The sequence below is a fragment of the Microcaecilia unicolor genome, chromosome 6 (assembly GCF_901765095.1).
Source record: "Microcaecilia unicolor chromosome 6, aMicUni1.1, whole genome shotgun sequence".
Lineage (NCBI taxonomy): Eukaryota > Metazoa > Chordata > Amphibia > Gymnophiona > Siphonopidae > Microcaecilia > Microcaecilia unicolor.
Window position 1 is genome coordinate 109,702,934 of NC_044036.1, and position 26,596 is coordinate 109,729,529.

Consider the following 26,596-nt stretch of genomic DNA (forward strand, 5'->3'; position numbering starts at 1 on the left):
GTTTCATTTCTGGTTTAATACCAGGGATGACAATCTCAGATTTAAAATGCATTTTCACTGTGAAAAGATCAATTTTCTTGATATACTGGCTAAAAAGGATGCCTATTTTTTTTTCAATACATCTATTTATAAGAAACCCACAAATAGGAATACATATCTACATTACGCCAGCTTTCATGATAAGAATCTTAAGAACAATCTTCCTCTGTGTCAACTTATAAGATTACAGTGTCCTTGCAGTAATTATGAAGATGTTGAAATACAAGCCTCTTTAATAACATCTAGATTTGATAGCAGGAGATATTAAAAAAAAAAAATATATATATATATATATATATATGTGTGTGTGTGTGTGAGGGTTACCACAGAGCTAAATCAGCTACAGAGACACTTGGCGTAGCATATTCTAGAGGCTGAAATTTGAAGAATCATTTAGTACCATTTGCTCTTCCAAATATCTCATCATCTACACAGACCATACAATCGCTAGGGCTCTCTAAATGCAGCTTCTGCAGTGTTTGTATACATTATTTAGGGTCCTTTTACTAAGCCGTGGTAAAAAGTGGCCTGTGGTAGTGTAGGCGTTGATTTTGAGCGCACACAGAATTATTTTTCAGCGCACCTACAAAAAATGCCTTTTTTGCCAAAAATGGATGTGTGGCAAAATCAAAATGGTTGCGCATCCATTTTGGGTCTGAGACCTTACCACCAGCCATACACCTAGCAGTAAATAATATGCGCGGTAATGACCTATGCGCATCAGATGCCACTTGGCATGCGTCCGTTACGTGCATCCAAAAATAAAAAATATTTTCAGCCACGCGTAGCGGATGAACACCAAAAATGAAATTATTTATTTAATTTATTTATTTATTGCATTTGTATCCCACATTTTCCCACCTATCTGCAGGCTCAATGTGGCTTACAGGAACTCACTGCCCATCCATCGACTTCATCACCTCACCTTCTCTCCTACCCTCTTCCTCCCTCTTGGCTTTTAATCTCCGCCTCTTTCTTCCGTCCATTTTGCCTTCCCCATTCCACCTAAATACCTCTTGCCTTCGACGCCTTCGTGGCCACACCTCTCCTACTCTCCTCCACTCTCTTTTACTCCTTCTCTTACTCTCAGCCAGTGACATCAATCCCAATCCTGGCCCCCCTCACCAACTATTAACCCAACTCTACAGATCTCACCGCGACCTCTCTAACCTCATCTCTATTTCTCTACTCCCCTCCTCTTCTCTGCCCTTCTCTTGCGCCCTATGGAATGCCCGCTCTATCTGTAACACACTCGCCTATATCTAGGACCTCTTTATATTGTGTCACCTCCATCTGCTCGCCATAACAGAAACCTGGCTCTGCCCTGATGACTCTGCTTCAGTCGCAGCCCTGTGCCATGGCGGTTATCTATTTTCACATACTCCTCGCCCTGCTGGCCGTGGGGGCGGTGTTGGACTACTTCTCTCTCCCTCCTCCAGATTTCAACCCCTTCTTCCACCTCAATCTCACTGTTTTTCCTCCTTTGAAGTCCACTCTATCCGCCTTTTCTCTCCTCTGCCTCTTCGAATAGCGGTCATTTATCGTCCCCCTGATAAGTCCCTTTCATCCTTTCTCAGTGACTTTGACGCCTGGCTTGCCTTCTTCCATGATCCTTCCTTCCCCTCTCTCATCCTTGGTGACTTTAATATTCCTGCCAATGATCCTTCCAACTCTTATATTTCCAAGTTACTCGCTTTAACGTCCTCCTTTAATCTCCAACTGTGCTCCACCTCCCCCACTCATCAAAATGGTCACTGTCTTGATCTCATCTTCTCCTCCAACTGTTCACCCTCTAGTTTCCTTGCCTCTGATCTTCCCTCCTCTGATCACCATCTTATAACTTTCACACTTAAATCTCCTCCCTCCCAGTCCCATCCTATCTTATCTAAGTTATCTAGGAATCTTCACAATATTGACCCTTCATCTCTATCCTCCCATGTTTCAAACCTCCTTTCTACTGTGGCACCATCCACGTCTGTCAACAAGGCTGTTTCTTCTTACAACAATACTCTATCCTCTGCCTTAGACACTCTTGCACCTTTGATGACCCGCCCTGTAAGGCGTACAAAACCCCAACCTTGGCTGACTTCTAATATCCGCTACCTACGTTCCTGTACCCGCTCCGCCGAACGCCTCTGGCAGAAATCTCGGGCCCTTGCTGATTAAGTTCATGCTAACCTCCTTCAATCTGCTCTTTTACTTGCCAAACAGGATTATTATATCCAACTGACCAACTCTCTTGGCTCTAATCCTCGACTTCTCTTCACCACATTGAACTCTCTCCTCAAGGTGCCCCCTCCCCCAACTCTCCCTTCATTATCTCTTAAGACCCTTGCTGAATTCTTTCACAACAAGGTTCAAAAGATAAACCTTGCTTTCTCTACCTCACCACCTCTCCCTCCACTAGTCCGTTCCCCTCTCTCGCCTTCCCCTCATTCCCTTTCCTCCTTTCCTGAAGTTACTATTGAGGAAACTACACTTCTCCTTTCTTCCTCAAAATGTACCACCTGTTCCTCTGATCCCATTCCCACCCACCTTCTTAATGCCATCTCTCCTGCTCTTATTCCTTTTATCTGTCACATTCTCAACCTCTCACTTTCCACTGTGACTGTCCCTGCTGCCTTTAAACATGCTGTGGTCACACCTCTCCTTAAGAAGCCTTCACTCGACCCTACTTGTCCCTCTAATTACCGACCCATCTCCCTCCTTCCTTTTCTCTCCAAATTACTTGAGCGTGCTGTTCACCGCCGCTGCCTTGATTTTCTCTCCTCACATGCTATTCTTGACCCACTACAATCTGGTTTTCGCCCTCTCCACTCAACCGAAACTGCGCTTACTAAAGTCTCCAATGACCTATTACTGGCTAAATCCAGAGGTCAATATTCCATCCTCATTCTTCTTGATCTTTCCGCTGCTTTTGACACTGTCGATCACAGCATACTTCTCGATACCCTGTCCTCACTTGGATTCCAGGGCTCTGTCCTTTCCTGGTTCTCTTCCTACCTCTCCCTCCACACCTTTAGTGTTCACTCTGGTGGATCCTCTTCTACTTCTATCCCTCTGCCTGTCGGCGTACCTCAGGGTTCTGTTCTTGGTCCCCTCCTCTTTTCTATCTACACTTCTTCCCTTGGTTCATTAATCTCATCCCATGGCTTTTCCTACCATCTCTATGCTGATGACTCCCAAATCTACCTTTCTACCCCTGATATCTCACCTTGCATCCAAACCAAAGTGCTTGTCTGACATTGCTGTCTGGATGCCTCAACGCCACCTGAAATTAAATATGACCAAAACCGAGCTTCTCATTTTCCCCTCCAAACCCACCTCCCTGCTCCCCCCGTTTTCTATTTCTGTTGATGGCTCTCTCATTCTCCCTGTCTCCTCAGCTCGAAACCTTGGGGTCATCTTTGACTCTTCTCTCTCCTTCTCTGCTCATATCCAGCAGATTGCCAAGACCTGTCGTTTCTTTCTTTACAACATCCGTAAAATCCGCCCCTTTCTTTCCGAGCACACTACCAAAACCCTCATCCACACCCTTGTCACCTCTCGTTTAGACTACTGCAATCTGCTTCTTGCTGGCCTCCCACTTAGTCACCTCTTCCCTCTCCAGTCGGTTCAAAACTCTGCTGCCCGTCTCGTCGTCCGCCAGGGTCGCTTTACTCATACTACCCCTCTCCTCAAGACCCTTCACTGGCTCCCTATCCGTTTTTGCATCCTGTTCAAACTTCTTCTACTAACCTATAAATGTACTCACTCTGCTGCTCCCCAGTATCTCTCCACACTCGTCCTTCCCTACTCCCCTTCCCGTGCACTCCGCTCCATGGATAAATCCTTCTTATCTGTTCCCTTCTCCACTACTGCCAACTCCAGACTTCGCACCTTCTGTCTCGTTGCACCCTACGCCTGGAATAAACTTCCTGAGCCCCTACGTCTTGCCCCATCCTTGGCCACCTTTAAATCTAGACTGAAAGCCCACCTCTTTAACATTGCTTTTGACTCGTAACCACTTGTAACCACTCGCCTCCACCTACCCTCCTATCTTCCTTCCCGTTCACATTAATTGATTTGATTTGCTTACTTTATTTATTTTTTGTCTATTAGATTGTAAGCTCTTTGAGCAGGGACTGTCTTTCTTCTATGTTTGTGCAGCGCTGCGTACGCCTTATAGCACTATAGAAATGCTAAATAGTAGTAGTAGTAGTAATATATGAGATATAAGTTGCTCTTTGCCTCGTCATTCAGCTACACATGCCCCCGTTTCTGGAACACTCTTCCATCAACGTTAAAAGAGACAGCAGAACACAGCCTTTTCAAGAAATCTCTAAAGACTTACCTGTGTACTCGTTCTTACTCCACTCCTGCTTGATCTCCTGCATTCCCTCATTCCTCTCCCCTGTTGACCCCCTCTCTTCCCCTCCTCTACTCTCTGCTCCATCTTGCATATGACTGATTGTATTGTTCTCTTCCTCCAACGTTGTAAGCCACATAGAGCCTGCCTTGGTGGGATTATGTGGGATATAAATGTTCACAATAAATAAATAAATACATGTCGTTCCAAGATATCAGATACAGTTAGTATTGTGCAGAGATTAAGTAGGGAAGAGAGAAGAAGGAGGGGAGTGATTAGGGTAGTTATAGAGATGGATTTTCATGACTGAGTGGGTTGGTGAGGTGAATTAGTGAGGTTATCGGTTACCGCAGGAACCATGCAGTAGTAGGCGGTAAGTCCATTTTGGTGCGCACTGGGCACGCATAGATGCTTATGCGGCTTAGTAAAAGGGGCCCTTAGATATTAAGGGATAAATATACCTCAAAACTGGACAAATATTTTAGTTACAGCATACACCTATTTGTATCACATTTTATGTGGTTTACACTCACATGCCCTTCTTCCTTAATCTATGTTTGAAAAACTAAAGGTTTACTTAAGACCATGATTATAGAACATCATAGCTGTATTAGTAGGAAAATTCTTTCAACACCACTAGTGCAACAGTGGAATAATTTGGGACACTTTATTAGTGATTTATATTTTTTTTTTTACAACTTTCAGACCGTGTTGGAGAGGGGGCAATGTTGATTTACATGTTCTTCAAGAGAACATGGGTGGATCAGAGGTATGTCATGCAGTCGAACACGTACGTTATAGGGTATTATTACTTTTGCATACAATTGCCAACTTAAGCATGACCATTTACACCATCCTTTGATATGGCATAAGTGCTCATGTCTAAAGTAGGCACACGCATACTGACATGCTCTATTTTGTAATGGCAATTTTATGCCCAATTGCTGTTATAGAATCTGCACTTAGAACCTACAATCTTTGCACTTCATTTTTGGTACACTTTCTTGAATTTACCTGTGGAAACGTGACTTGCGGCTGGCTGCAGGACTCACAGACACAGGCAAAAAGGAGTATGAGTAAACAGAAGACTCCTTTATTATTGTATTCTACTATACAAGAGTCTGTTGCATCACAGCTCAGTGCTATCAGTGTTCTTGTAGAACCCTAGGGAAACAGTTTTACCAGGGCTGACTTCTGGCCATGCCCCAAATACAATGATACTGTTCCAATACCACCACAGTTCAACACAGTCTTGCCTTCAGCCTAGACACACAACATATGAGTCTTCCAATTAAGTGCAGAAACTTCCTACCTTGAAAGCCTTTCCCACTTAGACTCTGGAGATATAAGCTTGAGGGCCACTCTGCTTCCCCAAGACTCCCCCAGATACTATAGCCCAGCCATCTGTCAGTCTTCCTCCAAGAGACCTCTGACTCAGCGTTTGACACAGGAGGGTAGTGCCACCTAAATTGCAGCCTCAGTGAGGAAGTGCTCTTAGTGCCACCTGCCACTATATCTCTCCCTCCCTCACACTACACCTTAATGTGCAGTGTTTTAGCATACTTTATTACATTGGCATCAAAGGGTACAGGCTGTTTAGTTTCATACACTACCCTCAAGCCATTCATATCTCTGAACATATGATGATTATCTTAATAATTTAAAAAAAATGCTATGACATAATGTCAAATTTATAGCCTATTAAGCCACTGTGAAGTACAAAGAAAAAAAATAAGTAATATGTAAGCTATAAAAAATTAGTAGCCTGTCAAAATCAGGTGAAACAGGAGGTGCCAAGTCAATCTGAGCTTTATCTATACTCCAGAGATTCTACAAATAGGAAAGTAATATACATACATTTATCGAAAGAAATGACAGACCTCTATTCATTGGAAACTAGCATACTATAGTTACAGTGGTACAAAGAAGACATACAAAGCTTTTAGAAAACCCTATAACTTAGATGTGTGACAGAGAAGAATGTATGTTGATACTGTTAACTGACATTCACTAAAAAGAGAAAATTAAAGCCCTATTTCCATTATGATCAGGTATTCTTAGTATAAATATTTTTTAATAGAACACCTTTTATCTATAGATATATTGGTAGATATGAATGTCCTGTACTCTTACAATGACTTGAATAGCACATAGGGAAAGGAGATTCTTCTATTAACTGGGGGGGGGGGGCTATAAAGACCATACATACACATTTACCCACAGGCTTTGCTCCATTTCGCAAAGCAAAAGTGTGTGTATTTCCTTTTTTGAAATCTGTTGTGGCTACAAATTATGAGTCATCGTTTACTCTTGCGCTGTACTGCTAGGATTTTGCTTGCAAATTGTGCACATCAATTTAAAAATATAGGATTTGATATTCAAAAGCACTTATTTGTATAACGACTGCAGCTATAAGGATAAGTGCCCTAATAATGCATAACAGACCCCTAAATGTTGTACAGCCTTATTCATTGGGGACCACCTTGCTTAAAATAGTATCACAAATTCTCAGTGTATTTCCTCTTTCTCCAAATTCAGCTTCTAACTCTAAATTCATCCTCTATGTATCTTGCCTCTACTGTTTACTCACCAGAAACAAGATTTGTAAACCCTCAACAAATAGGTAGGATTGAAATCCTAGCAACTCCAATACTTTACAAGGAGACATCATGAAAATAATGAAAAAAGTGGGAGAAAGACCCCAGGGTGACCCTACAGTGCATCTTCCATGCTCCGAGCACTCCTGAAGCACCACCTGCTGCTGTCTACCCAAAAACAAATTAAAGGGCATTTTACTAAGGGGTCCTTTTACTAAGGTGCACTGAAAAACAGCCTGCGGTAGTATAGGCACGGGTTTTGGGCACCCACAGGTCCATTTTTCAGCGTGCTTTGTGATATCCCCCTTCTCACTCAGGGTGACCTGGTTCTCAATATGCAAATCATATGCAGATTAGTGTGCTACCCCTTCTCACTCAGGGTGACCTGGTTTCCACTCAGCAAATTAAGCAGGTCTCACCAACTGCATATTTCTCAGGCAACTCTTTATTCCAGCCCCTGGGCACACTTCTTCTAGCTTAACACTTTATGCTTTCATAGATCTTCACATTGAGCCTCCCCACAGAGATACATGGGCTCAGTACTATACCAATACTTTGGGGACTCTCAACCCCAGGCTTTGCAGCCTGCTTCTCTCAGTACTTTGGACACACAGTCCCTCTTTGAACACACAGTTCTAGACACACAGTCTTTCATCTTCGGACACACAGTCCCTCTTTGAACACACAGTTCTAGACACACAGTCTTTTCTTCTTGGACACACAGTCCTTCTTTGAACACACAGTTCTAGACACACAGTCTTTTCATCTTGGACACACAGTCCCTCTTTGAACACACAGTTCTAGACACACAGTCAAACTCTAATGCTTTAGGGACTTCTTACCCCAGGACTTTCAGCCTGCTGATCTCCTTTGGACACCCAGTCCACCCCCAAGTCCATCAGGTTAGCCAGTATCTTTCAGGGGCTCTCTCTTCTTCTGCTGCTAGCTCACTTCTCTCCTTTCACAACTCAGGTGGGGTATAAAGTGGTTAATTATCCACCCAGGACCCAGCCCATAATCTCCTGCACCTGTGGGCCTCCCAGGGCTCTCCCCGGTCCTAGCGACCTCCATCTTCTTCTAGCGCCCTCTAGTGGCCTACACCCTATAGGACACCCTCATACCTTCTCACAGCTTGTAAAAAAGAACTATTTTTTATTTTTGCCGAAAATGGACATGCGGCAAAATCAAAATTGGCGTGCATCCAGTTTGGGTCTGAGACCTTAACAGCCATTGACCTATAAGTAATGTCTCACATGGTAACGAGGCAGTAATGACCTACACGCAACAAATACCACTTGACGTGCGTCCAATATGCGCATCCGAAAAGAAAAATTATTTTTTGGATGCACGTATCGTATGCGCACCAAAAATGAAATTACCTTAAAAGCCATGTGGTAGCCAGTCGGCACGTTGGGTGCACATAGACGCTTACATAGATTAGTAAAAAGGCCCCTAAGTGGTGGTAAGCACTAAAGCATACTTACTGCACAATAAAAGGCACTACCATAGTATGAGCTCAGGCATCCCTCGGTAGTTTTGGAATCAGGTTTTATATTTTAGTGCAGGCAGCATGTTTGGAGGCGGAGAGTAGGCATGCCCTGTGCTAATCAGGTAGCACAGGTTAATTACTGATCTTGGAGCCCTTACTGCCTAATAAATAGGTGGCAGTAATTGGGAAATTAGCACGTGGCCATTAATAGAAAAAAAGTAATTGCGGCCATTTTACACTACACTAAAAGTGTTCTCAGCATGCGGGAAACCCATGTGCTAAAGGAAAGTGCTGGCCACTTTTTAGCATGGTTTAGTAAAAGGGCCCCTAAGCCATTATAAAAGTGTCCCCTTAACACTGATTTCCTCTGAACTGATTTATCAACCGGGAACAGTCTGTACAGTGTCAAAAGCTATTTAAAAAAAAAAATTACCACCACATATAAACCATTAATGATTAGTTGATCAAATTCATCCATTAATATCAACATTGAAAATCAATCTTGGCTTCCAACTCAGAGACAGCCCTAAAAGCCCAAAGAACAGGATCTGGAACACACACCCTAATGCTACTTCAGTGAAAATAATTCATGCTTTGGCAGTGTGAAATCATTAATATCATGCATTCATTCAAAACTAGAATATAAGTACATTTTACTAACAAATATGACACCCAAATCTCAGTCAGACCACATTTAATTAAGAGACTGAGCAAGACATGGTAAAATTATGTATCATACCTGATAATTTTCTTTCCATTAATCATAGCAGATCAATCCATAGACTGGTGGGTTGTGTCCATCTACCAGCAGGTGGAGATAGAGAGCAATCTTTTGCCTCTCTATATGTGGTCATGTGCTACCAGGAAATCCTCAGTATAATCGATATCAAACCTCCATCCGCAGGAATCGCCAAACATAGAGAATTACACCCACAAAGGGACACTCCGCCACCCAACCATCTCCAAAGCGGGGGGGGGGGGGCACCCACACCCACCGACGTGGGGGGAACTGGCATATCCTGCTACCGCATCAGCGGGAGGAGCTGGCTTAACCCATCAATGCCAAAGCGAGAGGGAAACAAAGTACCCTACTGCCGCAAGAAGCGGAAGGGAGCACTGGCATAATTTAGTTATGAATCCAACCACCGTCGAAACGGGGGGAAAGAAGCAGCAGCTCACTGTAACACAAAGTCGTCCCAACTCCAGGGAAATCCAAGTGGAAGAACTTGAACTCGAAGTCCTCCTGAACAGGAACTGAAGTCTAAACTTGAACCTGAAATATAACTGAACTAGAACAAACAGTACAGATATCTGGGAGGGACTATGGATTGATCTGCTATGATTAATGGAAAGAAAATGATCAGGTATGATACATAATTTTACCTTCCATATCATCAAGCAGATCAATCCATAGACTGGTGGGATGTACCCAAGCAGTACTCACCCAGGGCGGGACATGGAAATCCCAGAACGCAAAATTGAAGCCCCAAACTGGACCTCGGCCCGTGCTGCCACGTCCAAGCGATAATGCCGTGAGAAGGTATGAGCCGACGCCCAAGTCACCGATCTGCAAATCTCCTCCAAGGAAACTGACCTGGACTCTGCCATTGAAGCCGCCTGTGCTCTAGTAGAATGAGCCTTCAGCTGGATAGGCGTCACCTTCCCTGCAGCCACATAAGCCGCCATAATCGTTTCCTTGACCCATCGTGCCACGGTAGGTTTAGATGCCTGCAGACCCCTACGGGGGCCTGCGAACAGCACGAAGAGGTGATCCGACTTCCGGAAATTGTTGGTCACTTCCAAGTATCTGATGATAACTCGTCTAACATCCAGGCATCTGAGAGCACGATACTCCTCTGGATAATCCTCCCTACGGAAGGAGGGTAGACAAAGCTGCTGATTCACATGGAAGCGAGAAACAATCTTGGGCAGGAAGGAAGGCACTGGGCAAATAGACACTCCTGCCTCCGTGAACCACAGGAACGGCTCTCTACACGAGAGCGCCTGGAGCTCGGAAACCCTCCTGGCTGAAGCGATTGCTACCAAAAAGACCGCTTTCAACGTCAGGTCCTTCAGAGACAGCCGCGATAATGGCTCAAAGGGCGGCTTCTCCAAGGCCCGCAGCACCAGATTGAGATTCCACGTAGGCACTATCAAGTGCAGAGGAGGGCGTAGGTGATTAACCCCTTTGAGAAAACGCACCACATCTGGCTGAGAAGCCAGGGAAGCACCCTTCAGGCGACTCCTGAAGCAAGCTAGAGCCGCTACCTGGACCTTAAGAGAGCTGAGCGACAGGCCTTTCTCCAAACCTTCTTGCAGGAACGCCAACACTGACAATTGGCACCGTGAAGGGCGACAGGGATCCTGCCTCCCACCATAATACAAAAGTACGCCATACCCTGGCGTACGTAGTAGAAGTAGAGCGCTTCTGTGCTCTCAGCATAGTGGTAATGACCTTGTCCGAGAAGCCCTTCTTCTTCAGCCTCTTCCGCCCAAGAGCCAGGCCGTAAGACCAAATGGGGAGGGATCCTCCATCACCACGGGACCCTAATGTAAGAGGCCCCACTCCACTGGAAGCCGCAGAGGACTGTCCACGGAAAGACGGATCAGGTCCGCATACCAAGGGCGTCTGGACCCACCAGGACCACCCGGCCGATAATTCTGCCAGCATAGGCCAAGGCAGGAACACGTAGAGAAGCTACTGTACCGGCCACTGCTGGAGAAGAGCAACAACCCCCAGAGATCGAGGGTCCTGTCCTCTGCTGAAGAACCGCGGCACTTGGCAATTGGCCTAGGTCACCATCAGATCCAAGGTCAGCATGCCCCAGCGCTTCGTAATCTCCGAGAACACCCGGGCAGACAGCTGCCACTTTCCAGGATCCAAGGTATGGCGACTGAGAAAGTCTGCCTCGACATTCAGGACTCCCGCAATGTGAGCCGCCGACAGCTGGTCCAGATTCGCCTCTGCCCACTGGCATAACTTCATGGCCTCCCTGGCTAGGGGGGCGCTCCTGGTACCTCCCTGGTGATTGACAATGCCATGGCATTGTCTGACAGGATTCGAACTGGCTTCAGTATCAGTACCTGAAAAAACGCTTGAAGCGCCAACCGAATGGCCCGAAGTTCCAAGAGGTTGATGGACCACTTCGCCTCCGCCGGCGACCATATCCCCTGTGCTGTCCTTCCTAGGCAGTGGGCTCCCCAGCCCGTCAAGCAGGCGTCTGTCGTAATGACAATCCACTCCAGGGATGTGAGAGGCATACCGGCTGACAACTTGTCTGACCTCAGCCACCAACTTAGCGCCCTTCTCATGGCCGGGTCCAGGGGAAGGTGAACTGCGTAATCCTTCGAAACTGGAGTCCAGCACTGCAGAAGAGAGTGCTGTAGTGGTCTCGTATGGGCCCTGGCCCAGGGCACTACCTCCATCGTGGTCGTCATGGAGCCCAACAGTTGCACATAATCTCAAGCCCAAGGAGCTGAGGAGGCTAGGAACTGGCCCACCTGGGCCTGAAGCTTGAGGCTCCAGTTGTCCAGCAGGAACACTCTGCCCACTTGTGTGTAGAACCAAACACCCAGATACTCCAGGGACTGAGACGGGCGCAGCTGACTTTTCTCCCGGTTGATGATCCATCCCAGGGAGCTCAGAAGAGCAATGACCCTGTCCGTCGCTCTCCCACACTCCGCAAAGGAGGGAGCTCGAATCAGCCAGTCGTCCAGGTAGGGATGGACTTGCACTCCTTCCTTGCAGAGATAAGCCGCAATGACCACCATCACTTTGGAGAAGGTCCGCGGAGCCGTAGCCAACCCAAACGGGAGGGCTCTGAACTGGAAGTACCGGCCCAGCACTGCAAAGCGCAGGAAGCGCTGATGAGGCGGCCAGATGGGAATGTGCAGATAAGCTTCCTTGATGTCCAAGGATGCCAGGAATTCTCCTTCTTGTACCGCAGCAATCACAGAGTGGAGAGTCTCCATACGGAAATGCCGTATTCGCAAGGCCCGATTGACTCCCTTGAGGTCGAGAATAGGCCGAGAAGAGCCTCCTTTCTTTGGCACCACAAAGTAAATGGAGTAACGTCCTGTGCCACGCTGCTCTATGGGCACTGGGACCACCGCCCCAAGGCGGAGCAAGTTGTCCAGACTCTGCTGAACTGCTGCCACTTTGAGAGGAGACTTGCAGGGAGAGTTCACGAACCCGTCTCTCAGGGGCTGGCAGAACTCCAACTTGTAGCCGTCTTTGATGACTTCTAGAAACCAAGCATCTGAAGTTACCCTGGTCCACTCGCCCAGAAAAGAGGACAGCCTTCCTCCTATCTGCTCTGGGCCATGGACCAGGGCCCCGCCATTGGGTACGAGACCCTGGGGGAGGACCGGAGGAAGAACCTCCTGAGCGGCGGTCTCTGCAAAAGGAATGCTGCTTCAGGGAGAACCTCTGCTTGAAGGAGGAGGAGGAGCCCGACTTGCCCGGGCGATACCGATGGGCTTCTTGAAAACGGCCCTTAGAGGAATCAGGGCGAGCACCGCTGGCCCTTGCCTTGACCTCCAGCAACCTCTTACCTTTAGAACTGCCGAGATCCGTCACAATCTTGTCCAGCTCATCCCCGAAGAGCAGCCTGCCCTTAAAAGGCAACTTGGCTAAGCGGGATTTGGAGGCATGGTCAGCTGACCAATGCTTAAGCCATAGCCATCGACGGGCAGAGACTGAGACATACCTTTAGCTGAGGCTCTCAAAACATCATACAGCAAGTCTGCCATGTAAGCCAAGCCCGACTCCAGGAACGGCCAATCCGCCCTCAAGGAACGATCCGAGGGGGAGGCCCACTGCACCACAGTCAGGCATGCCCTGGCCACATAGGAGCCGCAAACCGAGGCCTGCAAACTCAAGGCGGCCGCCTCAAAGGCAAACTTTAAGGCCGCTTCCAATTTCCTGTCCTGGTAATCCTTAAGGGCAGAGCCACCTTCCACTGGCAAAGCCATCTTTTCTGTCACCGCAGTGATTAAAGAGTCCACTGACAGCCAGCGCAAGGCTTCCTGTTCACCCTCTGGCAGAGGGTACAGACGAGTCATGGCCCTGGCTACCTTGAGGCTCGCCTCTGGAGAAACCCATTGAGCCAAAATTAGAGTTTTCATGGATGTGGAAGGTCCTGGAAGGGCGCTTGGTTCCCAACATAATAGCGGAACCCGCCGAGGCTGAAGGAGGGCGTTCCTCCGGAGAGGAAATACTCAAGATGCTCATAGCCTGAACTAACAAGTTAGGCAATTCCTCTGAGCGAAAAAGCCGCGCTGCAGAGGGGTCATCTCCCCCATCAGGGCGAGGATCAGCCTCCTCAAAAGAATCCCCAAGGGGCCTTTGGGAGAACTCAGAAACGCTGCCCTCATCTACATCAGAGGAGACAGAGTCCCCCAAGACCTGAAGATCCATCCAAGGGCGCCTGATCAGGGAAGCCTCTTCCCCCATATCTGACAGGGGAGCAGGAGCAGTGTTTTGCAGTTGAAAGGCCTGATGCAGCAACAAATTATCTCGGGAGAGAAACCCCCGTTTGTGCACCTCTGCAACCTGGGCCACAGCCTTAGAGGAACTCTCAACCTCCACTCCATAGAGCGGGGGAGAGGCACGCTGCGCATCCAAAATGGCGTCCAGCGCATTACTCCGCAAAGGAGCCGTGCGGGAAGCATGGCGCTTAAAACTTCGCCATCTTCTTACCACTGCCAAACTCAAAGGCGGCCATACCAGAGGCCGTCCAAGCTGCATGGGTGGCCGATGTCAGAAGGGCAGACATCGGGGGATGGGCGCCTAAGGCGGGAAAAGCCGCCGAAGCGGAAGAAAAACTGGCTAAATCAGCAAAGTCCGGAAGGGCGCCCAAAAAGGGCTTATCTGCCTCTGATCCCTGCGCCTCTCCACTAGCCGCGCGATCGCGGTCCAGGGAGCACTTTTTCGCGCCCTTACCATTTGATGCCATGATCCACGAGGGAAATGTTCGGGGAACCCCCTGCCCGCTAGGAAAAGGTAAAATTACCTGCTTCTTGCTCCGAGCTGCAACGAATTGTGTCCCAGTGAGCAGCTGCAAGGAAAATCTTTATTGCTTCAAGATTGTTTTTCTTTTTTTTTTTTTTTAACGGAGCCAGCGGGAGGGGGGAGAAAAGGAGGGACCTGGCACCACCAGGTTTGCACTTGCTCATGAAGGGCCCTCAACCCCAAGTACTCAACAAAGCCTAAGTAAATAGGAGTGGAGACCAAGCCAGAGCTGCTGCATGTGACGACACACCTGCTAGATAGAGAGAATACTGTGGATTTTCTGGTAGCACATGACCACATATAGAGAGGCAAAAGATTGCTCTCTATCTCCACCTGCTGGTAGATGGACACAACCCACCAGTCTATGGATTGATCTGCTTGATGATATGGAATCCAGAATATTTAAACTAGATCCTGAGGTTACTGATAGAAAGTATCTTTCAATAAATCTGATGTTATTAAGGGGAACAGAGCTAGAGAGAGTCCAAAGTACACCCAACAAACAAAAGAAAAAACAAAAGCACAAGGAGCCTTCAAGGGTGGGAGTGTCAGCTCAGTATTTATTAGTCAGACTCCAGACTCCTGCATCAGGGGTCTATTAGTATAAACTTAGCTCATTAATGTCAAATCAGTCTATGCATTGCTCATGTTTGAGCAATATATACATAGAGGGGCATACTCGAACGGCGCCGGCCAAATAGCTGTCCGGCCATCTTTGGGGCCGGCGCCGTAAGTGGGTGGAGCCAACCGTATTTTCAAAAAAGATGGCTGGCCATCTTTTGCTTCGCTAATACGGATGGGCCTGGCCAAATGTCAAAGTTCACCGGGTTTGAGATGCCCGGCATCGGATTTCAGCCATAATGGAAAATAATGCTGGCGATCTCAAACCCGGTGAAATCCAAGGCATTTGGTCATGGGAGCAGCCAGCATTTGTAGTGCACTGGTCCTCCTCACATGCCAGGACACCAACCGGGCACCCTAGGGGGCACTTTAAAAAAAAAAAAAAAAAAAAAAAAAAAAACATTAAAATAGCTCCCAGGTGCATAGCTCCCTTACCTTGGGTGCTGAGCCCCCCAAATCCACTCCCCACAACTCTACACCATTACCATAGCCTTATGGGTGAAGGGGGGGAACCTACATGTGGGTACAGTGGGTTTTGGGTGGGTTTTGGAGGGCTCCCATTTACTACCACAAGTGTAACAGGTGGGGGGATGGGCTTGGGTCCACCTTTCTGAAGTGCATTGCACCCACTAAAAACTGCTCCAGGGACCTGCATACTGCTCTCATGGAGCTGGGTATGACATTTGAGGCTGGCATACAGGCTGGCAAAAAATATTTTAAAAGTTTTTAAATGTTTTTTTAATTTTTTTGGGGGTGCTAGGGGGTTGGTGACCACTGGGGGAGTAAGGGGAGGTCATCCCCGATTCCCTCCGGTGGTCATTTGGTGAGTTGGGGCTCCTTTTTGAAGCTTGGTTGTGAAAAAAAAGGGACCAAGTAAAGCCGGCGAAATGCTTGTCAAGCCTGGCTTTTTTTCCTTTATCAGGCGAAGCTGGCCATCTCGTGAGCATGCCCCCGTCCCGCCTTCACTACCCTACTGACATGCCCCCTTGATGTTTCGCCGGCTCCGCGACGGAAAGCAGTTGAACCCGGCCAAAATCGGCTTTCGATTATACCGATTTGGCCAGGTTCAGGAGATCGCTGGCCATCGCCCGATTTGTGTCGGAAGATGGCCGGCGATCACTTTTGAAAATGAGCTGGATAGTATAAGTTCAATAAATGACACCGCTGAGGTCTATGATAAATTTCATGTGTATGGGAGGTAGTTTGCATATGGGATAAAAAAACAAAAAACAAATGTGAACCCCTTTAAATTTTATTTTGTTGGCATGTTGTGTAATACACAGGCCCTACTGCTGCAAACACAACCAAATCAACAAATTAATGATTTTCTATGAGTGAAAAAATAAAGATTTTTAATATAATTTGAACTGCTGTTCTAAAAAACTTCTTCATATTTGTGGGAAAAGAAAAAAAAACACTAAAGGTTCAACAAATGTCCCTTGCAGATCTGAGTAGTTTCTTAAACTTGAAAGATGTTGCAAACTATTTGGTTCCATTTGACCTTGAATATTTTGCTCATCTTTACTTCTTATTATCAAAGCAGCTGGCAAGTTAAGATCAATTTTTAGAGCCCAGTCTTCATACTATAATCAACCAATTAATCATTTTACAACTTGACCTATAGGTACACAGACATTGCATTCAGAACATCTTCTAAATCACTTGCATACTTAGAAGTTTATTAGAAGAAGACAAAAACAATTGTTTTTTGCTGGAGAAATTAAGACTGGTAGATTCCCCAGTCAAAATTTCATAGGTGATCGAGTTGTACAATGCTAACAAGACATACGTTAAATAACTTAACTGCAGCAGTGAGACTAATAAAATTTGATTCATTTGTACAGAAGAGGATCTAATTTCTTTCTTGAGGACAATAAATTCCACCTACAAATTAACAGGTGCTGATTAACATGCATTAAAAGTTGTAACGTACATTAGAAAGCTTTCAGTAAAAATACATTTTTGAAACACAGCAAAAAAATGTCAGAAAATCAGGAAACAAAATCTGCAAATGAACCAAAAATGTTTTTGTCTGTGTAAATCCCTAATGACAGCTCACTTGGAGTATTGTGTTCAATATCAGAGACCTTACATCTGGAAGGATATATATAGAAATGAGGTGGTCCAAAGAGAGCTACCAAAATGGTACAGGGCTTGCAGTAGAAAATTCCTACTAGGAATCAAATCTGGATTACTAAAAGATCTGACTATATATTTTAATAGTTTAACCCTCTATAGTGTTCCAGTCCTCTCCCTTCCAGTGCAGAGATGGTAGGGCTTTGAAGGCTGCCAGTGAAACCAATAGGTGTCTGGGTGTGTGTGAATTGCATCCACATTGTGCAAATTAATTGAGTAATGAGCCAGTTAACAGCAATAATTGGTTGCTAATAACCATTATTGATGTTACTTGGCACTTATTAAAATTTGTGCGCGCATCTGGCTACGTGCTATTTAAGAAAGTACTTACCTTACAGAAGACTGATCCTACATAAGCGAGCTCTAGCCTCTTCCTGCCTTTTACACTGTCACTGATATCTGGCTGATGATCTGGCACACATCAATTGGTCAATTATGAATGCAACTGTTTTGATTGGTTCTTGTGCCTATGTAAACCCTGCATCTCTGTTGATTGGTCTCATATGCCTATATAAACCCTGGAACCATCACCCACACTCCTTGTTCTCAGGTAGGTCTTCTGTGAGTCTCTTGAGTGTGTTGGCAGTCTGCTAGTTTTCTAGACATGAATCTGCTCTTCCTGATCAGAATCTTGCCCGTTCATGGACTTGATCTATGCCTGGTGTTTCTGGGAACACCTTGGGTCTGTGCCTAAAGTCTACTACTATTACTTATCATTTCTATAGCGCTACTAGACATACACAGTGCTGTACACTTGAACATGAAGAGACAGTCCCTGCTCGACAGAGCTTACAATCTAATTAGGACAGACAGACAAACAGGACAAACAAGAGATAAGGGAATATTAAAGTGAGGATGATAAAATATGGGTTCTGAACAAGTGAATAAAGGTTAGGAGTTAAAAACAGCATCAAAAAGGTGGGCTTTTAGCTTAGATTTGAAGACGGCTAGAGATGGAGCTTGACGTACCGACTCAGGAAGTCTATTCCAGGCATATGGTGCAGCAAGATAAAAGGAACAGAGTCTGGAGTTAGCAGTGGAGGAGAAGGGTGCAGATAAGAGAGATTTACCCAGTGAATGGAGATCCCGGGGAGGAATGTAGGGAGAGATGAGAGGTACTGAGGAGCTGCACAGTGAATGCACTTATAGGTCAATAAGAGGAGTTTGAACTGTATGCGGAAACAGATAGGAAACCAGTGAAGTGATTTGAGGAGAGGGCTAATATGAGCATAACAACACTGGCGGAATATTAGTTGTGCAGCAGAATTTTGAACAGATTGAAGAGGAGAGAGATGGCTAAGTGGGAGACCTGTGAGAAGCAAGATGCAATAGTCTAAGCGAGAAGTGATAAGAGTGTGGATGAGGGTTCTGGTAGTGTGCTCAGAAGGGAAAGGGTGAATTTTGGTGATATTATAGAGAAAGAAATGACAGGTTTTAGCAGTCTGCTGAATATGTGCAGAGAAGGAGGAGTCGAAGATGACCCCAAGTCATGGTACTCTTTGAATCAGGAGGGCTCGAACTGAAGGGAAAAGGGAATTTTACAAGTGAAATAGAATGTTGCTAGTCCCTGGTAGTCTTGAGAATGGAATTGACTGACACAGGCACAGCTGAAGTAGTGTGCTTCTCAAGGCTACTACTACTAATCATTTCTATAGCACTACTAGAAGTATGCAGCACTGTACAAATTATATGCAGGTACTTTCTCTGTCCCTAAAGGGCTCACAATCTAAGTTTTTGTACCTGGTGCAATGGAGGGTTAAGGGGCCCTTTTACAGAATGGCATTAAGCCCAATGCAGGCTTACCGCACACTCTTCTGGGACTACCGCTGGCCCAACACGACCGCTGGCGGTGGTCCTACCCCGAGCACGTGCCATTGCTGGGGAAAAAAGAAAACCCCCAGAGATGGCTTGTGCGGTGATAACCTGATGGTAATCGGGCATCGCCGTGAGCGGCTGGGTTTAACATCAGGTTAGCGCGGGAGCCCTTATCACCATCTCAATTGGTGGTGGTAAGAGCTCCCTGCCACATAGCCATGCAGTAAGAGTTCTCTTACCACATGGCCAGATGTACTGTCGGATTTTTTACCCCTGAGGTAAAAAGGGCCCTGGCACGTTGAAAAAATGACCCCTGCCACCAGCACAGGGCCCTTTTTCCCACAGCTTGTAAAAAGGACCCCTAATTGACTTTCCGAAGGTCACAAGGAGCTGCAGTGGAGACTGCTGTACTAACCATTAGGCTACTCCTCTACGTAAGACTAAATGAAACTACAAATGCATCATCAGTGGATTCTCCTAAATGGTGCTGCTACACCAAAGAGGATGTCTCATCATTGGTTGTATGCAAACTGCTGAGAGTTTGATGATTAGGCAAAAGAGTAATAAGGGGCCCAGGAATTTTGCCCCTTGCCTGGGAGTTTCAACTTTTGCCTGGAAGTGTTCCCCCACCCTCTCCAAAGGGTTTTCCAGGGTGATAACTTGAAGGAAAACAATAAAAAGCTGTTGTAGTTGAAGCAAAACAGTAGATCTTGGCAGTCACATAAACTATGATGGTTCTTGGCCATTTAAATCGCCTGTCTGGGACTAACAGGGTATTATCAACAGCACTTAACCAAATAGAGCCACTGGAAATGCCCAAATTATAACTGGCTATTTTGGGGCATTCTGGGGGTGGAGTTGGCACTTAACCTGTTAAGTGTGATATTCGACACTTAAAGTTAACTACATAAATGGAACCGCATAAAAGGCAGGCCTATCTTTATGTGGTTCTTTATATCACTGAATATCGCATTTAACCGGCAATCTGTTAGCAGGCTCAATATACCCAGAAATTCAATGCTAGAGCCCAGACATGCCCCAGTATTAAATTTCTAGCTATAATGTCAGTGGTGGTCAGCAAAACGCTGATCACTGCCAGCTGAATATCGGGCACTATCCGTCCGATATTCAGCGTTCTTTAACCAGCGGCCAGGAATGAGTCCTGGCTGGTTAAATAGCACTTAGCCGGCTAAGCACTCAGAATGGGATAGCTGGTTATCTCCACTGAATATTAACACCTATCGCATGGGGGGATTCTATATATAGCACCTATAAAATCCATGTGGAAAACATCTCCGCCTAAGTGTATTCTATATGATTTAGACATGGTACATAGAATATGCTTAGGTGGAAATTGTAGCTTCCATTACGCTGATTAACTTGTTATGCCAATTAAGTTACACACGTTACTATAGTATACGCTTGAATTTTGGCGCAGAACTCTCAGCATGTTATATAGAATGTGGGAGATAGTGTCTAATTGGCTATATCACATGATACAACTTGCTAGCCGTGAATATTCAGCACTTTGACAGCTAAGTATAGCAGCTAAACATGACCTCCTAAATAGCACTCCTATCTTTGGCCACTATAAACTTAACTTGGCTGGCTAAGTTTAATCCGGCCAAAAAAAAAAAAAAGAGAGAGAGATTCAACGCCGGTCACTGGAAACAGCCTGGCATTGAATATCCGGGCTCAGCGTCTATTGCAGCCGACTGCTTCCCACAGGCTAATTATCAGCCAGTATGTTTCTAAAATGGCTGACATAAATGTTTACGTTCCATCATATACATGTTTATGTTGTTATTTCATAACATAAATGTTTGTCTGCCAGCACATAAAGGTTTATGTGCCTATTTTGACCTGTTGATATTTTACAAAAGAGGAAATAAAAAAAGGGGATTTATTCAAAATCATTAATAGTTACACACTAATCCAAAAGAATGAATGAATGGTGTGCATCAAAAAGGAGGAAAATACGTCAGAAATAGTCTGTGGATTCTTAACCAGTTCAGATTATTTCAGTCGTAACAGACTATCATGTAATCATTGGCCGAAAACCTCCTTCAAATTATGAGAAAATATAAGTAAAAAATTGGTTTAATAAAATCTGGTTGGCAAATGCATACTTTACTTTGAATATGGGCTCATTAGAGCTTAGATGCCAAATGTAAAAGTGCATGCACTGTTATTGCTTCTATTAGTAATTTGGAAATGTCAAACTTTCTTCCCTCGGGAAAGGTTTTAGCTATGTAGACATATTTTTTATGTATATTATAAATTTCATGGTTAAGAGATGGAGTTATATACCTACCATCCTGTACCTGGATTACTAACAAATGGATTAGTTATCCAAAAATTAATACTAATGGGGGTCAGGATTCAAAAACCTCTTAAGCGATTGGCAGTAGATGCTTATCACACAAGTTTGTTTTTTCTATCAATATATCCACGGCTAGAACATACATTTTGGCCATATAAATCACCAAATGGCCAATTCCTATTTGTGTTTGTCTTCTGAGGTCCTACTCCTGGCCTTTCATCTATGAATACAAACTAGAAATATTTGATATGCAATTCTGCTTTATTCTTATCAGCTTCTTCTTCTTCCTTCCCTTCACCCATGAGCATCATGGTTCAAATCCCACTGCTGCTCCTTGTGATTTTGGGCAAGTTACTTAACCCCCCATTGCTTCAGGTACAAAATTAGGGACAGAGAAACACCCAGTGTACCTGAATGTAACTCACCTTGAGTTACTACTGAAAAAGGTGTCAGAAAATCCAAATAAAAAAATAAATAATACTACTGTTGCACTTCCTCCAATCACTAACATATCTAAAAAATGTCTTGTCCCTTTATTTTATACTAGTAAAAAAGGCCTGTTTCTGTAAGAAATGAAACGGGCGCTAGCAAGGTTTACCTTTGAGTGTGTATGTTTGACAGAGTGTGTTTGACTGTTTTTGTTGTTGTTTTATTATAACTTCCCTTTTGCTGTGAGCCATTTTGGACCAAAACAGGGATTAAATAGGTTAGAAGTGACCAGATTAGACAGTGTTGTCCAAATGGTTGGGCCAGCTGTCATTGGCTGAATGATGCTCAGCTGTTGTTGGAGAGTTTTGGTATGGGCTTTAATATTCCTTTTCAGGATCTGCCTTTATGTCACACATGCATAGTGTGCCTTCTCTTCTAACCCAGAAAGAGCAGTTTATTGAGAAAGTGTGTAAAGAATTAGAGTTGGGAAGAACATCCCCTGCCCATATGCATATACACACACACTCTACAAAAAATACTATTCAAAAAAGAACCTCAAACCCACTCCACCAATGAAAAACCCCAGAACCAATCAAACCAACCCAGGTCTCAAAATAATTTGCCAGGTATTAGGATGACCCTGAAACTGCCCTAGAAAGAAAATAGCCTTTAATCAGACTGCCAGCACTGAATGGAGCATCAAAGAAAACCTCTACAGAAAACCTCAAGCAGCTGCTGCAGAAAAGACACTCCTCACACCAGACAGACAACCTCAGCTCCACAGCCAAACCACAGCACACCAACACATAGAACTGGAGCCACACCAGCCCTATAAGACATGACTATCCCAAGCTTATTAAGGCAACAAAAATAGCAAGTTCAGCAAATTAATACCTTTGCTCCGTGGAAGAAAACCAACTGCCATCACCACAAACAAGATAACTGTCTTCTTCAAGCCCTTTCATCCTGTTTCCGAATGATTGCTTCAATCCCTTCTCCAGCTGGCATGAGCCCTCTTTGGAGTTGGGGAAGGGGTTGGCTCAGTCATTTTAATTGGCCTCAGATGATTCTGGGACTTTCTGATCATGTTATAATGCACATGTATACCACTTTCCTTAAAACAAAGTGTGCTCTCTATCTCCCTCTGCTGGTTGATGGACACAACCCATCTGTAATGGCTGCATCTGCTTGATGACAAGGAATGGCTACATTCTTATGCTCAGTTTACACCTGCTCAGAAGCAGGTGTAGATATATGTGTGTGTGCTGTGCTTTTACACAAATATTTTATAAAATATGCATATACATCACAACTATACTCCAGGAGTGCCTATTTTGCAGTGTTCACTGAAGTGCATGCCATCTTGTCGGTGTGCGTATTTATATGCATGTATTTGAATACACAACTTTATAAGGCCCTTTCCTACCTGTAAAACAGGCTTTGCATTTAAATATGTTTAATAAAACTGCTTACATTGTGTGGATCTCTATCTGTATTGAGGGAAAGCAATTTCCAGACAGCCAATTAACACAAGAAAAATTGCTTTTTACACATAGAAATCTCTTGGAGAGCTGTCATCCCTGTAATGTAACCCTTTGGTCTATATACGGTAAGCAGTTGTTCACTACATCAAGAATGCATATCTGGCACCTTAAACATTGTTATTCAGCTCATGTGCATCACCGAGAGTTGGCTTTAAAAAAATATCCATCCCAATATTCATAACAAAACAAAGGAAGAACATTTTTCTACCTATGGCTGTTCTGGACAGTTTCACCACTAGAACAGAATGTAAACTATGCCAGGGCATATTTATTTTTTCAATCTAAAACAGAGTTTAAAAAATGCTTTGTAGCATTTTCAGAGAGTGAAGTGACTGCATTAACACCAACTTCTTGAATCTAGAATACTGAAAACAATAAAAGTAAGAAAGGACAGGTAATTACTACATTGCTATTTCTAATTAATTAGAAAACTTCTATGACAACATGGGACAAAATGCATTTCAAACAGTAGCAAAAAATACATATAAAAAGGTTAGAACATCAGCTATGAAGTTGATCATTTTGTTTATGCCAATGAAAAGAAAGGTTTGGTATAGACTCTATGTCCAGAATGCACTTAGAAAGAATATTGTTTTTCATCTAAAGACACAGTAAATCCCAGATAAAATTGACTTTGGAACCAATATCCATTCTTAATACATACTAGATACATTTTAAAAGGAAGAAGAGATTGTACTGTTCATTTTCATATCGATGGTCTTACGCTATGCATTTGTGATCCATGGTTTTGAGTAACACTAGCTATAAAATAATGAAATGAATGAGAATGTGAACTTACCAACAACCTTTTCAAATTCTGAATAAATAGCAAGTGCTCAAGCCCAGACAGTAACTTATGAGTTTCACATAATATGCCATGAATAATAAAATTACAGAACCCTGCATCAAATTTGTTCTTCAGTATATTAATTACAGCCAAGTTGACCAGCAGTCCACCTCAGAGGTTTTAAAATTTGTAATAAAGTTGCAATGAATACATTAATGACTAAGGGACACTTTCACAATGCCATGGTAGAGCTACTGTGGTGTTGCCGGGGCTTACCGGATGGTAATCGGGCAGCACCATGCAATATCTGCTTACCGCCAGGTTAGCACGGGAGTTCTTACCATCACCTAAATAGGTGGTAGTAAGGGCTTCCCCTGGAAATGGCCACACACCAACAGCACAGGACTATTTCTTTTTTTTGGTGCGGGGGGGGGGGGGCGGCAAAACAACCTTTTACCCACTGTAGTAATAGAGGCTGGTGAGCCCATGGTAAATCAAAGTTCTGTAAAAGCTTGACCTTTACTGTACCTTTGATAACCCCCCCCCCCCCCCCTAGATAGGCCTTTGATTCTTTCAATATGCAGGAGATCTACAATTCCAAAGGTCTCATCATCACTGATGCTTTTTCCAGCTTCCTCAGCTCCAGTCATGTTGTCTACATTCTCACTGAGTGTGCAATATGTGACAAATATGAAAGTGTCCAGATCAGTGGTGGCCAGGGTTATGCACAGGGAAAGCAAATTGGTTTGTTTGATACATTTTTCCAGATTTTGTTTTTAATTTTTCCACATTTGTTTTAATTCCCCTAGAATGAAGCAAATAAATACTATAAACAATAAGGGTTCACAGGCAGGCAAGGGCTGTTATGGAAAGAACTTTTTTGTCTTCTCAAATAAAATAACTTTTTTTCTTCTCAAGACCATATTCAGGTACTGTACAGAGCAAGTGGAGAGTTCCCCCATCCCCTACCACTACCATGGATAGTGAAAGCTTCATGGCCTGATGAATGCTATTCTATTCTATTCTGTTTTGGTTCTTCTATTCCACAATTATCCCATAGGTTCGATGTGGATAACATAATAAGAATTCCTCTAGTCAAAGGAGAATTACTGTAAAATACATACAATTTGGTAAACAAAATGAATGAGTTTTCGAAGCCTTCTTGAACAGAGTAAGGGTCAATTTGTCTGATTTGTAGGAGTAACCGATTCCAAATAGATATACTTTAATAGACAAAAGTACGCTCTAAAAGATGTTTACGACAAATTGTCCTCATCAATGGATAATTATGTTTCAAATGATGGGTTTGAAGTAGAGGAGTAGCCTAGTGGTTAGTGCAGCAGACTTTGATCCTGGGGAACTGGGTTTGACTCCCACTGTAGCTCCTTATGACTCTGGGCAAGTCACTTAACCCTCCATTGTCCCTGGTACAAATAAGTACCTGTATATACTATGTAAACAGAAAGTGGTAAACCCTGGGGTACACCACAAAAAGAACACCATGATGCTAAAATACTATTTCCTTTCTGTACACTATGGACTACATTCTATATACGGCACCAAAAAATCAGTACTGAAAAAAAACATTATTCTATAAGCCACGCTTAAAGTTAGGCACTGTTTATAGAATACCACTTATACCCGGGAATCGCGATTAACTTTAGGCATGGACATTTGCAGCAACTGAAATATGGTGCAAATGTATGCACCTATATTAAGCATGTATTCCCGTTATTCTTTAACATCATTGGATTTAACAATATGGGATTTGCGTTGCAAACCGTACGAGAGACTTGCTAACCTGAACATGTATACCTTGGAGGAAAGGAGAAACAGGGGTGATATGATACAGATGTTCAAATATTTGAAAGATATTAATCTGCAAATGAACCTTTTCCGGAGATGGGAAAGCAGTAGAACTAGAGGACATGAATTGATGATGAAGGGGGCAGACTCAGGACTAATGTCAGGAAGTTTTTTTTCACAGAGAGGGTGGTGGATATGTGGAATGCGGGAGGTGGTGGAGATGAAAACAGTAATGGAATTCAAACATGCGTAGGATAAACACAAAGGAATCCTGTTTAGTAGGAATGGTTCAGTGGAATCTTAGAAGTGATCGGGTGGCGACGCCGGTAATTGAGAAACAAAACGGGAGCTGTGCAGACTTCTACGGTCTACGCCCTGATCGTGACTGAATAGATAGGGATGGGCTGGAGTGTAAATTTTAAGGGGCTTCGATGTTATCTTCAGAACTTAGTACAAGAACAGTACTGGAAAGACTTCTATGGTCTGTGCCCCGAAAAAGGCAAGGACAAATCAAACTCGGGTATACATATAAAGTATCACATACCATGTAAAATGAGTTTACCTTGTTGGGCAGACTGGATGAACCATACAGGTCTTTATCTGCCGTCATTTACTATGTTACTATGTAACATGCATTAATTTTAAGAAC

At 44.3% G+C, this 26,596-nt stretch overlaps 1 long non-coding RNA gene across 1 annotated transcript; it reads right to left on the reverse strand.

The window, feature by feature from the left end:
- Positions 1–1,263: 1,263 nt before the first annotated feature.
- LOC115473383 lies at positions 1,264–26,328 on the reverse strand. The gene is made up of 3 exons (XR_003942651.1): positions 26,176–26,328; positions 11,245–11,251; positions 1,264–1,276 (listed from the first exon to the last, which is right to left on the reverse strand). It is a non-coding gene; the product is annotated as an uncharacterized LOC115473383 (long non-coding RNA).
- Between the last annotated feature and the right edge of the window lie 268 nt (positions 26,329–26,596).